The sequence below is a fragment of the Ctenopharyngodon idella genome, chromosome 18, assembly GCF_019924925.1.
Source record: "Ctenopharyngodon idella isolate HZGC_01 chromosome 18, HZGC01, whole genome shotgun sequence".
In the NCBI taxonomy this organism is placed as follows: domain Eukaryota; kingdom Metazoa; phylum Chordata; class Actinopteri; order Cypriniformes; family Xenocyprididae; genus Ctenopharyngodon; species Ctenopharyngodon idella.
The window spans coordinates 20,887,008-20,905,567 of record NC_067237.1 but is presented as its reverse complement, the minus strand read 5'-3'; the positions used below and the strand labels follow the sequence as shown (position 1 = coordinate 20,905,567).

The following is an 18,560-nucleotide window of genomic DNA, read 5'->3' as shown; positions in this document are numbered from 1 at the left end:
ACAATATTACAGTTCTACTGTATATTTGATCAAATAAATGCAGCCTTGGTGTGTGTATATATACATAAAGACTTCTATTAGTTACCTCAGCAGGGTGTTGGTTATGTATGATTGTGATTTCACCATAATTTCTAATTGGTTAAACACTTCTATGGCAGTATCTATTCTTAGTGCCATAGCACTTTTGCAGTGAGTTTGAGCAGTAAGGGATGTACAGTACTTGTGTCAGGTGTTCAATGAACATCTCCTCTATAAACACTTTGGTCTTGTGTTAATGATTTTAGTACAAGGTCTTTGTGAAGTGATAAAAGCTTCTGTGTTTTAGTTCTGTGTTTGGCCTTATTGATCAAATGCTTTTTATGGCATCTACCTTACCGTCCTAACTTAAGGTACTGTAAAGTGCACAAGGATATTGATTGTTCCTATTACCCTTTTTGTTTTTCTTTTTAATGCTAGCTGTTCAATAGTTTGGTTGATAACAGACTGGATTAGATAGAGGGCACTTGAATACAAGCACAGGCCATCTGACCAAAACATTATCAAGAAGGTTATGTCAAGGCAAACATGAATGATTTATTATGTATTGTATATTGGAGATTAGATAGGATCTGAAAATAACAAACAAGCAGTTTTGACCACCTGAAAGCATGGTGTTTATGTAGAAATATAATTATTAGGTATCTTTTCTTTCAGTTTTATTGCATTTAACTATATTAAGTGAACAATTTAGCATTGTTAAACTAATTTCTGCTATTTGCTTCAGAGCTTTAGATCATTGTGGGGATAAAATGTCTGGAACCTTACTAGTTTAACAAGAGATAAGTACTGTTGATGTGACTTAAGTTTCAATCTTGTTTATCAAGTAGATCTCTAGTCATGTTACCCGACAGCTATGTGTCAAAGTGAATTAATTTGAGGCCATTTTGCGAGATTAATGAAATGATTCTTGATATTAAGGACTGAATGAAAAATGGGAGGAACGGTTTCATTTCTGACCTTGCTCAATTTTTAATGAACTCGCTACGGCTCATACAAAATGGCTCTGTCTTATAAATGGTGCTGTACAGTAACTTCAACAAATGGTGGGCAAATTAAAGAGCTTTTATTGTCTCTGGAAGCAGCTGTCTGTAAGTCGTTAAAAATGAGACAATGTGAAGGATACAATAACCTGCTTAATTTATCAGGTGTGGGGGAAAACATGGAAAATAAAAAGTTGTGAGAGTGTCGGCTGTATAATTACAAGCTCAGATATTAGTTACATTAGAGTGAACAAAAGGAAAAAAAGTAGTTCTGATGAAAAAGTAAAACTTCTGAGGTTTTGATTAGATATGGTACATAGAAGCATGAGCATGTGACAGTTGTGTGCGGTGCCGCGCTACTCAGTACTGGCAGGGCATGCTCAGTGTTAATTACGTGCGGTAATGAGAGAACAGAGCCAGACTGTGAGACACAGGGTATTTTTAGAGCCTCTGCAAAGTTATCCAATGCACAGACTCAATCTGTACCATACTTTTGCGCTATTCCAGTTCCTCTCTCTATTTTGCCGTTCTACCTTTAGGCTCTGTCTGCTGTGGTAAAGATAATTTATGTCTATGCCAAGTCTATGGATGCTCATATTTGGACAAAAAAGCTTACACTTTATTAAAGAATGCAGTATAAAAAAAAATATATTTTCATGATTTTTTATCACATTTTTTTTTCTTTTGTCAACTTAGATAATTAATGTGGTTCAGATAACATAATATTTTGAGTCTTATTTATTAAACCACTCTCCTTCATTGTATTAACTCAAATTTATAATTTCAATGAACTCAAAATTTTAAGGCAACCAGGTAACTTACTTTTTTTTTAAGTTGAACCAACAATAATTTTTTACAGTGTAGCATTACAAGTGACACTTTACAATATGGTTCAGTTCATTACCATTAGTTAATGCATTAGGTATCATGAACAAACAATTTTTCAGCATTCATTAGTCTAGGTTAATGTAATTTATTTTGTTTGCTACTCATTTATGTTAATTCATAATAACTAATGTTAATTTATACAACCTGAAATGGTAAAATATTAGTTTGTAGAATTTTACATTAACCTAGATTTATAAATGCTTTAAAAGTATTGTTAGTTTGTGATACTTAACTTATTGTATCGAGATAATCTCTACACTACACTATTACTTTAATACACAAATAACTTATTGTTTTCAATACACAAATCCTGTTGTTTTTACAAAAAAATCCTAGCAGCTGTGGTTGCCAGAATAATTCTGTAAAAAATACAGTAAAATGTAGACATATTTACAGAAAAAACTGTAAACCTTACAGTATAATACTGTAATTTATAAACAAGAAAATTGCAATTTAAACCAGTAAATTCAACAACGCACACTGCTACTAAAATCTATCTTGTAACTTTAACATATACTGACAACCACCATAATTATGCAGGTGTACGGTGTCCATTTTAGGACAATCTCAAACCTCAGTCATACAACAAAAAGGTTACTCAACAACAACAAAGCTGGAGAATCTCACTCAGCCAAAATGACGATTGTCATTAATGGTGTTCAGTCTTACATTATTCAGTCGGACACTGATGGAGAGACTCAGGAAGAAGTTACAACTTTTAGAATGTATCTGGATGTTTCTGAATGGTTAGTGGATAAATTTATGTAGTTGCTGTGGATTCAACTCATCGACTAGCATGTGCCGTCATGTTAATCTTTTGTGCAAATCCAGCATTGAATTGACCCTCATTTGTGAAGCAGTTCAGTGTAAAATGACGGCATGGTAACAACACTCTACTACAACAACTATTCATCTTCTCTAAAGCAGCCCAAAATGGCCTCACCCCCTTTGTTTTACTGTAAAAATTACATGTCCGGTTAGATCTTTTAAAATTTTTCCCTGTATGGTTACAGTTAACAGTTTTTGACTGTAGCGTTTTTACAATATTTTACATTTAAAATTACACAAATTTTTTACAGTGTATTTTTGGAAAGTCAGATTACACCAGAATCTACCTTTGAGGAACCATTTCTGTGCACAAGTTGGAAACTGTGGACAATGAGGGAGATATTTGAAGGGGTTTGGCTAGTTCTGTCTAGTTCTAATTGTAATGATGTGTTAATCAAGAATCTGCTGTCAAAACAATGACCTTTAGTGTATTTCTGAGTCCAATTGAGCCTGTTGTTCAGAAAGACTCTAAGAAAGTTCAGACAGCTCTAACTTGACTATGGTGCTCTAATAGTCTGTTATAAAAGTGATATTATAAGATCCTTTATTTAATTGGTGGCATAGTATCTAAGCAGTCTCAAGCTATTTGTGGTCTGGTACAATGCTGAAAATGTCAGCTGTCTTCTATTTGAGTGTTTCATAAACCCTAGTGCAATTCTAGAAGTGTCTTTATGAGCTATCAATACAAAACTTTAACTTCAGCTGGCAGGCACATATATGAAGCGCTTCAGCTGGCTTATTTTGTCATTATTCTGTTGAACCCATGGCAATATACAATTTGAAATTTTGCTATTTGGTATTTAGATGACTTCTATTGGCAGTTAAAATGATGCTTGGAAATATCAGTGGCGGTACTGGCAAGGCTTTATTATGAGAAAGCGAACCGACAGGGAGATCTGCGTCTTTGCTTTCTTCTTTCTTGTGAACAGTCAGGCATTGTTGTTCTCCCATCACTTTTATTAAGAATAATAACAGCACAAAACACATCTAACACCCTCAGTATTTGTGAGTGACAGCTGCGGCTGGTCCACCACTCCCCTGAGCCAAGCCCTGTCACATACACGCATGCCCAGCATGTCAGCGTCCATCTGGGATCCTACCCTTCAAACTTCTGTCGCCCAGCTCCCTTCCGGCAGAAAGACCCAGGGACAAGAGTGTGAAGTCAGGCCTCACAGGGGCAAGAAGAAAGCCGTCCAAAGCCAGCTGGTCTGGCTTTGAGGAAAGCAAGAGAGATAGAAAGCACAAGAGAGAAAGAGAGAACGTGAGAGAGGAAGACAGGCAGAAAGAGACAGAGAAAGAGAAAATTCAAGTAATAAAAGGGAAATTAAGAAAGTAAGAGTGGCACACCTGAGAAAGATACCCGAGGAAGGCCTTGGCAGCAGGTTCTGTGAAGGTATTCGATCATCTCAAGACACAGGTGAGATACACAGAAGGGGAGGGGCAACCGGGCAGATGTATTGTATACAAAATATTAACACATGACCTGACTGACTGCTTGTGATTGGTAAGTAACAGAGTAATGCAAGTAGAGAAATCAGGCTTAACAACGTAACATTGAATGCATGATAGATATACTATAATATATAAAAAAGCTATTTAGAAAAAAATATTTAGAAAAGTATTTTAGTGTGTGTGTGTGTATATATACATATATAATTTGAAAAATATTAAACATCTTTGTCTAATTTAACTATCCATTATTTTTTCTGTTTTTTTTTTCTCAGTCTTATGAATTTTCTTCTTAATAATTACACTCAAAGTAATCACAAAAACTTCTTAACTTGTAACTTTTTTTTTTGCAGGATTGCACCAATTTTTATTTTATTTGAATAACATTTTCATTCAGTTTTAGAGAGTTGAAATTGTTAATAAAGGAAAGGCAGGTTTTCAATTTTTTTTTTTTTAATGGTTTCCAGCCTATTTTGGTTCAGTTTTGAAGTATATGTAGTAGTATTTAGCTGTCTACTGCTTTGCCTGCAACACACTGATTTTTTTAATCTCTGATTTTTTTAATTGCTATAAATTAAAAAAAAAAAAATCTTTGCATTTCATAATCTTTTCACTACTTACCGATTATTGTACAAAATGTTAATTTACAGCTGATTAAACAATAAATTAGGTGTAAGAAGAACAAAATGTGTTTTTTTCTTAGCTAATCTCTAGATCACAGGTGGCTGGTGTTCATTGTGGTTTGTTAGGGTTCTGGTGCCAATGGGTGTTTGCACAGGGGATCCGGAGTATGTGCCTAGCCCTGATGGGACTATTTTTATGCACAGCTCCAGCTTTACAAGGCTTCAAATAGAATGTGAAAAAATGTGGAGTCACAGAGGCCACATAATCAGGGATTTCATCAATATCCATAGCCATTTTCAAGGGATTACTTATACTACAGTGCAGGTTTGCTGTGGATTCTGTTGCTATATCTTGTATTGTAGCTCATTTCAGATGGCACTGGCATAAGAAAAAGCACTTGTCTTAAGAAACTGATATAATGAAGTACTTTGACATCTGTACAGTTTGTCTGACTTGAAATTGTTGAACTTGTCATGCTGGTTTGCTTTTTATTAATTGGATAAAAATTAATATTGACATTTAAGTTAACTTGTGGTAATGGTGACATGATAACCAGTTAATAAAAAAAAGAAACAATCCATGCATAGAAAGTTGATCTGTTCAACTTCCTTTACAAAAAAAAAAAAATCATGCTGCCAACATCTGTTTACTCAAAGTAGCTGCAAAGAAGTAAATACATATTTCTATAATAAAATGTTATTATATTTTGATTGTTATCTGAATCCATGATAATTGCTTACACCATTCAAGATTTGTGTCCAGGTGCAATTTGAAGCTCAAACTGTACTGCGCATTAGAAAGTCACACTCTCACTTCAGTTTAGTAATAATATAGGGCTAATGTAACCACACTGATTCCAATGTAAAACAATCTGAATTTTATAAATGAATATCATTTATGAAGGTCCCAAACTAATTATGGTCATTTTACTACTTTGATTTAACATGTTGTAATACATTTGATATCCTGCGTGTCCCATTTTACATGTGGTAAAACGGTGGTAATACAAATTCTCTTTAAGTCCCAGCAAAAACAACTCATGTTCAGTACCACACCTCTTCCACAGATCCTACAACTGCACGTGACTCTGACACATGCAACGTAAAACGCAGCCAGCCTCTTTTATCTGATTGGTCAGTGACAAACCGCTGAGGGATCGGATTGGATGAGAAACATGTCACTTCAAAAGCAATGACCCTATTGTTACTGTTGTTTTATAGAACTTACGTCAATCGTATCTAAGGTAGTGCCTATCTAACGACCATAATACATATTAAATTGCTCTGAACGTAACGGGCTTTTAGCAAGCATCCAGCAATCGTTGCAGTGGAGAATTTTACCCAATACTGACGTCTTTTTTTACGTATTAACTTTTTTTTTTTTTTTTGTGCGATAGTGCTTTAACTATCACTTCCTCGATTCGATGACACGAACATATAGCCTACTATTCGGGTTGTTTCCTTGCTTTCTCAAACTGTTAAACACGGTGATGTCATGGTGTGGCGTTTCCTTTCCTTCTCTCCTTAACTGGCGCGCTCACTTGTTTATCCCTTTTACTTTTGATAGAAACACACTGTAGGACTTCTTTCGTGTTGTTTTCATCTTGCTTATCGCAGTTCTTGAGTTTTTCATATTTGTTTTTAAACTAGAGATGAGACACGAGTAGAGTAGGAGGTGGAGGATGAGGAGGCGGCGTTTTATGGCAAGCCCAAATAACAATTATTCATTAAGACTAACTAGAATATATTTTAAATTTATTTGGATTTTTAATTACTACGAAATAGTTCAATAGTGACTAGTTTCACTAGTAATTATTCTTTGCTACTAGCTACTATCCTAAAACTGCTCCAAATGATAATATTTTTGCATTGAAATCTATGGTGATTCAATTAAGGTAACGACTGTTCACTTCTGACTAGTAGCCTGTGTATTCAAGTTATTGGTGGTCCCTTTTCCAGTTTTACTTGTAACTTTTTTAGGGACAAATACTTATATTTTAGTTATTCCAATAGTTATGCCTTAGTATTCCAGTTTTCCAGACGTTAGTAGTCTACTATTTATTAGACACTAGCCTATGCATTTCTTATAATGACTTCTAACAGATTTAAGACTTTTAGGCCCGGTTTCACAGACAGGGTTTAGCCTAAGCCTTAGTTCAAATAGGATATTTAAGTAGCTTTTATAAACGTACACTAGAAAAAAACAAAAACAAAAAAACATTACTGGTGTCCATCTTGAGACAAAACAAGGCTCTAACATATTTTAAGATATGTCAGTGCAAGTTACTTTCAGTTAAAACAGCTCAAACATGCATTTTAGTCTAGGACTAGCTTAAGCATTGTCTGTGAAACCGGGGGTATATCTAGCTATAAAGTAGAAAGTAATATAGCGATTGAACCTAGTTAGTTTTAAGGAATTGGCTATATGTTAAAACGGCTTGCCGTAGGAGGTTGACTCCGTCTAGTGGTCGTCATATTGGGGGAGGAGCTTGTGTTGTGACAAGAGCGACTGCTGCTTCTTCTGAGTTTGTCAGCCCAGCTCCCGAAAATAGAAGCCGTGTGTCAATGTGACTGAAAATACATTTATGTCACAGTGTATCCACGGGAGTCACTGATACACAGTATCTATATACAGCGAGGGGGACCGCGAAGAAAAAAAGGTGAGTCGCAAAAATAGCAACAATGTTACACAGCAGCGGAGTCAGAGAGAGGGAGAGAGAGCGCGCGCGGAGGGAGTCGTGGAGTGAGAATGGATGAGCGCAAATTAAACGCGTTACAAATCGTTTGGGAAGCTAAACATGTTTGTCATGTGTGTGCCTAGTGGTCGGCAACACGTCTGGAAGTGTTTGGTGTTAAGTCGCGAGCACCTGACTGAAGGACAACAATGTTTTTCGTGTTCGTAATTCTCTGTGAAGAAGAGCTCGTGCGTGGTTTTGGGTTCAGTCCACTTTGACACTTGGCATAGTTGCGCTGTAGTCTCGCATCATTTTCCGGGCGGTGTTGAATATTTCTGCAGGGCGATTAAAAATGAAGGATATTAGTCATGAAAGCCAGCAGATAGTAAGATTTGTACTGTAAGTGTACAGTTTGTGTGGATATTGTACTTTGAAACCGTTAAGCTTTCACTTCTGAGTATCACTGGTTGAAGAGGGTCACCTGCAGAGGTTCAGAACAGGACAAGTTCAACTTCAGAACCAGTGCGATATAATGTTTCTTGACTTTGTTTTGTCTCCTAACGTGTCTGCAACTGTGGTTAAAGTTGCATAGCCTAGCTAATTTATTCCATTATTTTTGAAAGGAACAGTTGATAAAAGCACAGACAACTAGATATACTAATTTATCGTACTTTAAACAATATCATTTGTGACTAGTGAATGTTTTATATTTTTAGACACATTCTAACACGCACAATCAACAGGGTTAAATGTAGGACATTACCTCCGTATAGCCATCCAAAGCACGTCCGACCACTTTATGAACGTTAGAGAAAGTTATTGATCATTTGTTATGCCCAACTTTGAGAATGAAAATTTGGAAGTCGTAACAAATACCTATTCTGTCTGAAATCTAGATGGTGCTGGTCTCTTGCAGAGCTTTGGATAGTTGAAACTAGGAACAGCACGAAGTGTCACATTTCTGAAGCGTCGCAGGTTATTGGAGTCTCTCATAATGTATGTTAGTGAATAAATTGATGCCATCAATTATTTTATAATAGCATATTAATTTCACTTGTGATTTAATGTGATTCATGAGGTCACAAGGTCTTGTTACAAATTAGTGAGAGGTCTAGCTATTGTGTGGTACATGATTGTGACTCATCTGCAAGGTCATACTGCAGGAAAGTTATTCAATTACATATAATTTCAATTTAATTTCTTTTGATTTTGTATTGCCACTAATCAACAATGGGGTCATTCCCTAAAATATGGCCTGTTTTGGCCTCTCAGAAAAATTGAAAAAAATCTAGGCTAATACAATAAAACTGTTCAGTTTGAAGAAATAGGCTAATTTGATGTTTGTCTCAGCACCTTCATAAATGCTTGTTTAAAAATACTAGCTTTAGTATTTACTTATAGAATAAGACAAACTAGAGCAGAAAAACATGATCAGATAAAGCTAGTGCTTTAAATGCATTACCTTTATGTGCAACAAGCATTTCATTGTAAATCCCTCTTTTTTTGTGCTGTGTGTCTTTCCTGCAAGAGCTGCTGACTTTGACATGCACAGAGAGGGAACAGCCTAATCATCCACAGGCAGAGAGTGTAGTACTTGTGCTTGTAAGATTACACATGCCTCTGTTAATGGCCCTGAAGCCCGCCATTTAGTTATCAGTAAAGTGACTTGCCCTAAACGCAACATTACAAGATGATATGTCATTTTGACCTTCACAAATGTTTTAGGTGTATCAATTATAAATATTTCACATTGATAAAGATTGATAAAACTAACTAATACAAAAGTATACCATGTTGTCTTGACCTGTTGTCCGAATGTCAAAGGCTAAATGAGGCTGTGTTCCTAGGGTTGCTCATTGCTTGTGTCTGACAAGCGTTGTAATTACGAGCCACACGAGGCAGGCAATCAGGTTACGGTACATCATCATGAAAATGACCTCAGGAAGAATGTTTGTCTTGTCCCTCTGATTGTTTGGTTTTTAAGAGGCTTACAGCCAGTGGTCAAGGCCCAACACACTATAGATTCATTGATTAGTTCAACATTTCAAGTTGCTCCTAGAGATGGTATAGCCTAATAACAAAAAAAAACAAAACAAAAAAAAAACATGGGTCTTGTGCATGAGTGCATGTTTTGGATTTGGCCTGGAGCACATTTATTTGATGTGTCCAGGCATGACATGAGTAAATAAGAAGTAGTGTTATTTAATAAAATCAAGCTTTGGACTCACTTTAACTACTATGTACTAACATTTAAATTAATCATTTGATATGTATGTATTGTGTAAATTTTTGTGTATATTTATTTATTATATTTGTGTGTTTATATTGTACACGCATATTATACTGCATGCACATCTGTAATTAATTTTTGTTATTACATCTATAATTACAGCGTTTTGCAATAATTATTGTGTGTGTGTGTGTGTGTGTATGTATATATATATATATATATATATATATATAATATAATTTTTTTTTTTTTTTTTTTTAATAATGTAAGTATATTAGATAAAAACACCTAATACAAAGTCATACAGAAGCTTTATATAAGTGTATATGAAGTATGTAGTTGTGTAGGACAGAGATTTATTCAGCCTTGGTGTCAGAATTTGTTCTGTATTATTGTTTGATTAGCCCGTTAACAGTAGGTGTAACACACATTGAAAAAGTTTTGTCGCAAACCATGATAGAGATTGAATAAATGTGTTTTGCTGCCCTCATTTTTATCTGAGGTACATTGTAAAGATTTAATATCCTAGTCAAGTGTATAATATACCATCACACTTTTTCCATTTGGCCTTCTGTGCGACTTCATTATAGTTTAATAAGCCCAAACTAAACATGGGTGCAAAGTCAGCACTGAAAACATCACACTGAAATTCAATAGCTTTCTGTTTACACACTTGACAATGAATTAGTCAGCGAAGGAATTCTTTTAATATTCTGAATGCAGTTCACCCGACATGCCCCTCTACAAATCCGATAAAGCACAACATCACACTTGAAATTGGTGTCCTGCTGTTCTCTCTTAATAAAGCATATTTTGTTTATGATGTTTTTTTTTTTTTTTTTTATAACTAGATACTGACTACACCACTGATATTTTTTTTTGTATATAAAGATTTTATTTCTGATATTTTATGGGGTTGGTTCCTTTTGTACATTAATTGAATTTAAATCACTCCACTTTTCGACCCTAGTCACTGCTAATATAGTTGAATAAAGTCAATTAGTATCTGCACTGGAGCTTAATCGTCATACTGACTTCTTGTGTCTTACAGCTTGAGATCAGAGCGCACTTGGGCTGTAGAAGTTTTCTCAGGGCCACTTCTTAATATTTCTCCCATAGGTTTGCTGTAGACTGTATTTTACACTTCATGTGGTTTAATGCATCAGATTTATAGCGTATGCTATACAGTGCACTTGTACCTCTTCTGTCAGTATGCATTGTCCCATGGGCGTCAGTCCATGCCTGTGTCGTTCTTGTGAAATAAAGTCAGCCGTGGTGAAGTCGAGCTCCAGAGGTGGTGATTGGTGTTGCACAGGGTGGGGGTTAGAGCATCTCCCACTGTGCTGTTCATAGCACTCCAATCTCACAGCCTGCTCTCAGCTTCTTCCAGGAGAGAGTGAATAGAGAGAGTCTGGAGTGTGTGGGCGAGTCTGATCTGCAATTAACGCTGGTTGTCAGAAAGAGAAGGCTGGCGTTTACACCATGCTTCTGAATCACTGAGCGAAACACTTTTCCTCTCTTCCCTTCCCCCTCGAACAGGGCATTTTACCCGAGGAGGAGAAAGCACCAGGAAGCTCCAAGTAGAGAGAAGCACTGAAAGCAAAAGAAGAAAGAACATAAATAAGACTTGAGCTGGATATTTTGGGTCCAGGACTGAGGATTGTGCTGCTTCGTTTGTTAGGGTAAGCCCAGCTCTTCTTCTATTCCTGTCAAACAATGCTGCATCTGTTTTAATTATAAAGAGCCTCACTTTTTTGTATTAAATCTAATGAAGAAAACATGATACAGTGCCATATGGTCAGTTGACATCTAATGTTGAGTGCCTGCCATACTCTACATGCGCAATAGGATTTATATGGTGAAACTCTGTTGAAAACAAGTTGTTGGACTTGTTTCAAATAGGAGTTACAGTGGCATTGCAGAAGCTGTAGTGTTTAATTTGACAGTTAATTTCACGTTAGCTGAATTTAAAGTGAAACACCCTGTTCTTAAGTGTCTTATTTGAGTCAGCTGCAGCTGGCAAAGGATGCATTGTTCAGTCTCAAAGTTAGCCACAAATGTTATTTAACAAGAGGCTGGACCTTTTCAAAACAAGGGCACTGGTATGTAATTTTGTTAGTCTGTACATTTTTGTTTTTAAAAAGAGATTTATTTATTTATTAATTGCTGCTGAAAATGTAATGCAGTCTATTATTTAGAGACCAAGAATGTGGAATTCTGTAAAATCTGTATGCCTTGTAAAATAAAAAATACTGCTTTTTTATTGAGGATCTTAAGCGAAATGTTCAATGTTTGCTGTCATACATTCTCAATATAAACCAAAACAAGTAACAACAAAACCACTTAATGACATATTTAATGACACATTTGTGCAATACTTACTGGAAACAGGCCGTCTTCAGGGGACGTCATTGCATTTGACGCGTCATGCTCATTACTTGTTCGAGCGCTCCTGTCGCAGGCCCATTCTTTTTCCCAGAGTGTGAAGACTCTTTAGCAGTTCTGTTCTAAATATTTTTCAGATCAGCCCTATGGAATGTGCCATACTTCTGCACCATGTCCATTAAATCACGCTCGGTTTTCTTTTTGTGCAAAGGCTCTCTTTCACGCTTGCTCAGAGCAGCGTGATTCATTGTTTATTGGAACCCTATCATTGAGCTGGAGATTCCAGCATTCTCCCGTGAGACCTGGAGGCAGGATGCAGAATCTTGAGCCCAGCAGATAATGTTTGAGCCATAGTTTGCTTGTGTGGGCAATGCAGACCTTTTTCCCTCCTCTGGGAACATCTCTGAGGATTTTTTTGTTCAATAAAAGGCGTATAAATGGGCTGCTTTTATCACCATAAAGGGCAAAGTTATGAATATGCATCCGCATGCATATATTCAGTTGATTTTAGTCTGCGCTGACTTGCCTCTCTATTATCTGTGGTTTTTGGATCGGCTGTCTAACCCAGTGGAATGTACGATGTCCCAGCGGGGTCACCCCATAAGTAGCAGCTCCAAAACCAGAAACCTCTGGCTGCCTCCTGTCCCACCACCACTCTACATTGCCACACTTTTGATTCTAAATAAGTTACCAGAGGATATGGGGAACATGTTAGGCAAACAGAAAAGCCATCATTTAGGACGTGTATCAAAATATTAGCTCCTCATTTAACTCGCATGCACACACAACTGCGTCTGTTGCAAGCTGTAAATAGGTTTCCATTTCGCTTGCCAAATAAAACCATCTATCAGGTTCTTAGGCTCCTCAGTTTTAGCTTTATTAGGCAGCTTCTTAATATGTAGCGATGATGATTTCCAAACCATTGGCCTGGGGATTAGCATCCAAGTTGGCACAGGCCTCCTCACCACATGAAAATACAGCTCACTTTCTGACATGTGGATAAGATTTCAGAGTTAGTATTGGTTAAATCGTATTTAAAGTGTATAGCCAGTGTTGCAGAATGGCTGGGGCAAAAAAGCATGCACAAAATTATAATTAAATAAGAGCATGTGAGAGGGACTTACAACTGAGAATTATCTGGCTAGACGCGCGTCAGCTGAATGTATTCCTGTTTCTCTATTTGTCACTCCCTAGAAAGCCTTCGGGTTTGTCTGGGTCATCAAGAACAGAATTTAGGCAAGAATGCTGGGATAAATAGTCAGTGTTACCCAACCAAAATGTTTGTAAGCACAAACTTTGTACTTCCATCTTTGTATAAATGTGCAAGAACTTTATTCAGTTGTCAATAATCTCCATTTAACTTCTGACATTCATTTAAGGGTATTAAACATTAATGACCATCTGAAGTTTAATGGAGACTCTGTAGCCTCAGAGTGCCATAGCTACACTGTATCAAATTTCTATTTAAACAATATAACAATAAACAATATAAGCATTTAAAGGATTAGTTAACTTCAGAATTAAAATTTCCTGATAATTTACTCACCCCCATGTCATCCAAGATGTTTATGTCTTTTTTTCTTCAGTCGAAAAGAAATTAAGGTTTTTGAGGAAAACAATCCAAAAAATTTTCTCCATATAGTGGACTTCAACAGTTACCAACCGGTTGAAGGTCCAAACTGCAGTTTCAGTGCAGCTTCAAAGGGCTCTACACGATCCCAGCCGATGAATAAGGTTCTTGTCTAGCGAAACGATTGGTCATTTTCTAAAAAAATATATAAAAATTGTATACTTTTTAACCGCAAATGCTCGTAAACACTTGCTCGGTACTTCCGCCTACGTCACGCGTGACCTTTCCAATGTGATTACATCGCAGAGCTATTTTTTTTTTTTTTCTACATAAGACCCTTATTCCTCGGCTGGGATCATGTAGAGCCCTTTGAAGCTGCATTGAAACTGCAATTTGGACCTTAAACCGATTGTACCCCAGTGAAGTCCACTATATGGAGAAAAATCCTGGAATGTTTTCATCAAAAACCTTAATTTACTTTTGACTGAAGAAAGAAAGACATAAACATTGGATGGCATGAGGGTGAGTAAATTATCAGGAAATTTTAAATCTGAAGTTAACTAATTTTTTAAAAAAGTGGTCAAAGTTTCCAGGGAGCATTGTATTGTTAGGTTGAAATTGTAATTTACAATTTGGTCCTTCCCTGCATAAAGATGCAACTTTACCCATGAAACCCAATGGTTTCTGACCACACATGTTTGATGTATCAGCATTTTTAATAGCAAATACCATCTGCTGTGAATGATCTACTTCTTTAGTGCTTCACGACAGGAAAGCTTTGTCTGCGTTGTCTAAAGAAACGGCTAATGTTGACCTTTCGACTGCCCTGCCCTTGGCTGTGACCTCTGGTGTTAAGCCACCCCATACGGTCCACTCAGCACATGTGCTGCTGAACAGTGCAGAGCGGCTTAAGGATCGACAACCTCTTTCCTGTCTCCTTCGCCCTTCTTGAAGATGCGGTCATGTGTGAGAACCTGGCTTCAGGTGTCCCCTTCGCTCTAGGCCGTGGCTCGGTCCTTGGCATCACGGGTGTGAGCCTGGAGCCAGAGCAGCAGCCCAAAGCTGCTAATCCTCTTTCCCTACTGATCCGCTTCCTCTCTGCCTCCTCACCCTGCCACCACGCCGCCCTCTCAGGGTTAAAAGGGCAGCATAGGCAGGAGTCCCATGTTACTCAACACCAGACCAAAACAAAACAAAAACCTTCAAGTGCTGAACACTAATCCGTGTAGTCCATGGAGGGTAACTTACCGTAGATTATCTCATTTTGTGGGTCAGCGATTAGCCTTGACACAAGCGTCATTATGAACTCCTATGAGTACGGGTTTATCTTGAAGTGCCACTGTGATCAGGATTATGTCTTTTATCTGTTGTTGCACTTGTCATCAGAGTGCCTCTTTATCCTCCTGGGACCCAGCAAATCATTTTTGTCCTCTGTTGGGGACATTTTTTTTTAATGTTTTTTATGAATTCGCTGAGAACCTACAAATGTGTGGTGTATCATAAAGATGATATCCTGAGATTTTCAAAGAAACCAAATGTTTGAGGTTTTGGCAATGACAAACACTTTTCTTTGGTTTAATATAACAATTCAAAATATGTTATAAAAAGAGGAAAAATAGGTTATTATAATAAAATTAATTATTTGTTTATTTAATATCAGTTGTATTTTATTTATTTATTGTACACTGCTTTTAAAAAGTTTGAGGTCAGTAATATTATAATATATATATATAATTTTAAGAAATTAATATTTTTATTCAGCAAGGGTGCATTAAATTGATCAAAAGTGACAACAAACACGTTTTTAAGTTTACAAAAGATTCCTATTTCTACTTTTTAACTTTCTATTCTATTCTGTTCTCAGCTGTGATAAGAAATGCTTCAAATCAGCATATTTCAATGATTTCTAAATAATATTTCACAATATTATTGTTTTGCTGTATTTTGATCAAATAAATGCAGCCTTGATGAGCATAAAAGACATTCATAAACAAAAAACAAAACAAAAAACAAACAAACAACAACAAAAAAACTTACCAACCCCAAACTTTTGAATGGTGAATATAAATTGTTTATGTGTTGTTAATACTCTTTTATGTATACAATATGCTTTGTAGTACAAGCTGCCCCAAAAGTATGTAAACATATATGTGTGTGTTTGTGTGTATACGTATATCAGGAACTGCCTGTTTTTCATTTTTCAATTATGTTTAGTGGAAGTTCAAATTGTCAAATTTCAACAATTTTTTTTCTTCTTTGCTGCATGGGTCAGGAAGTTAAATTCCACCCTTGTTTCACTTGTCTCTGAATAGATAATTTTCAATTGCACAATTATAATTATGTTTTTGGAAATACTTTGTACACTTTTGCATGATTAATATAGTAAAAGTCTTTGAATTACTTTCTGAAAGTGAAACAGAGCATATGGGAAAGAAGAACTTTTAAAAGCTTGTGAAAGTCCTCTCTGTCAGCCCTCCATGCATCACGTGATGTCACAGAGGGTACATGTAAGCAAGTGTGGCTTCTGAGGTGGGCTCGTGTGAACGTGTGGTAGAGACAGGCACGGCTGATGGCTCGGAGGAGTGACGCAGTCTGCACCTGTGTTCCGCCGACCCCCCCACTGTCTCTCATTACCACTGCTCTGTGGGCACTGATATGTGCTTCAAACTGCATCCGCATGCTCAGGATATCAGCATTGGATGTTATTGTGGACACACCTTAAGAGAGAAACATGTCTTAGTGGAACCATAATGCCGCGCTTGTATTGTTTTGAGTCGACATCCCTTTTGGCGTGTTGTTTTTCTTTTATATCATAGTAGGTGGTTTTTGAATGTGATGTTGTTTTCATGCCACATTATTGCTTTCTGTCATAACCGTGTTTGTAGTTTTAAGAAACTGTTATCGAATAATGACACATCATCTGTCATTCATGAGTGTTGAATGACATGAGTGTCTGTAATGCTTTCAGCTCAAAGACAAGCGCTTCTGAAGCGCAAGATACAATACCAGCATTTTTTATACTTCTTTCACAATCAGTGATGGCAAAAAACAAAACAAAAAAAAAAACACAAAATCACTGTAGTATAGTATAGTATGGTATAGTATAGTATAGTGCAGTGGTTCGCCAACCCGTCGATCGTGATCGACTGGTAGATCTTTACCACTGTCCCAGTAGCTCTCGAAAATAACAGAAACATCAGTACAAAAAGACATTACATTTTTTCCAGTCTTTGTACTGAATTTTTGTATCTATTTTTATGTTATTTTCGGGAGCTACTGGGACAGTGATAAAGGTAAATAGCCCACATCATGTCTGAGTCAGTAAATGGCCGTTAACAAGAGGCCAGAGACGCTGAAGACGGACGCGAAGAGGAGAAAATTCTGTAGCAGGCAGAGCAGCTCATTCCGAATAAAGTAGCAATTTATAAGCGCAGTGCTGCTTTGTTTACAGCGGTAACCAAGGAAACGCTGTATCACTGCTCTTCCATAAGCGCCACCTGCTGTCAGAGAGTGAATCTGCGTCTCATTCAGCCTGTCTGCTGTTTTTGTTTCATGCATTTTTTGTATGAAGCAAATAATTTCACAAAGATAAATTCAGAACATTCTGTTTTTGCTTTAAATCTTGAAATTAAATCTAATTCAAATAAAAAACAACATGCAATGTGTGTAGCATCTTTGTTTGGATTGTGATTAAAATGCAGTGGGTACCTCTCTGAAATGCCAAGATATTTTTATTTTTATATAATATATATTATAATGTATATATATAATCGCCCAATTTGCTCATAAAAATAAATAAATTAGAATCTGAATTAGACATGAAAAAATCCTAAATACAATCTGGGCTGTCTTTTTCTGTCAATTCTATAATAGGTAGATCTTGTCTTTCATAAAGGTTGAGGTCAGTGATCTTGGGCTTAAAAAGGTTGGTGACCACTGGTATAGTGTATAGTACTGTATATGTTTGTATTGCAGTCACACATTGGATCATTGGATCACACATTTTTAATAATTTTTAATAACAGATTTAATAATTTCTCTTGGTGGGGGGACTCTTGATGACATTCAATAAATAACTCAATATTATTTATTTATCTATTTATAAATCTATCTTTCAGTAAGAGGAACTGAGCAACCATTGTATCAAATTAGATTTGAAATGTTTAATGTAAAGTAAAATTCAGTACATTTAGTTATAATGAATTACAAATACCATTTAGATAAAAATAAACTAGGCATTTTTACTGAAATGTTTACTAATTGTAAAAAAATATATAAAGAAAAAAAATATTGAATTTTTTTTTTTTTTTTTTGCAGCAATATAACAATACATAATAAACAACAATAATTTAGTTTTTTGCTAAAAATATTTGGCAGTTTAATAATTTGGGTCACACTTTATTTTTTTTTATTAAGGTGCCCTTGTTACAGTATACTTATAAAAAAAGTACTGATTAATATTAATTTGATTGGCAAATGAATCATAATCATAATTTTGAATCAGTTAATAGAAATGGAGCATTTAATTCACAGAAATTACTGACTCAAATGCATTTGACATCCGAGGCTAAATAAAAGGTGCATTAAAATCACCACAATGTTGCTTAATTTTATAGTGCCGGGAAACGAATTGTGAACAAATTGTGGAAAATTCAATAAATTGCCCAGGCCTATGTCACAGTCAACTGAAAGCATGTTTGGCATGTAAATCATAATAGCAAAACCATCTACTTGTCCTGGGTGTGTCTTTTTTGTTTAACAAGAGTCAAGACTTTCCTTATTGCCAGAAGCACAGTTCTCTCTTTAAACTCACTTGAACTTTACAGAATGATAAAATGAAAACGCTAGATAGAGTAATTCATTGACTCATGAAGGAAATAAAACTATGATTAA

General features: G+C 36.0%; 1 protein-coding gene across 10 annotated transcripts in view; it reads left to right on the top strand.

Annotated features, from left to right (window-relative positions):
- The first annotated feature begins 3,897 nt into the window (after nucleotides 1-3,897).
- Nucleotides 3,898-18,560, top strand: part of mef2aa (myocyte enhancer factor 2aa) — a 102,991-nt gene continuing 88,328 nt past the window's right edge. Inside the window, exons 1-2 of one of the 10 annotated variants that reach the window (XM_051869709.1) lie at nucleotides 3,898-4,152; nucleotides 11,252-11,394. The gene's annotated coding sequence lies outside the window, so the exon portion shown is untranslated. Of the gene's footprint in view, nucleotides 4,153-4,924; nucleotides 4,935-6,925; nucleotides 7,468-11,251; nucleotides 11,395-18,560 lie in introns of those variants that run through there. The other 9 variants (XM_051869708.1, XM_051869715.1, XM_051869714.1 and 6 more) reach the window with 9 other exon arrangements.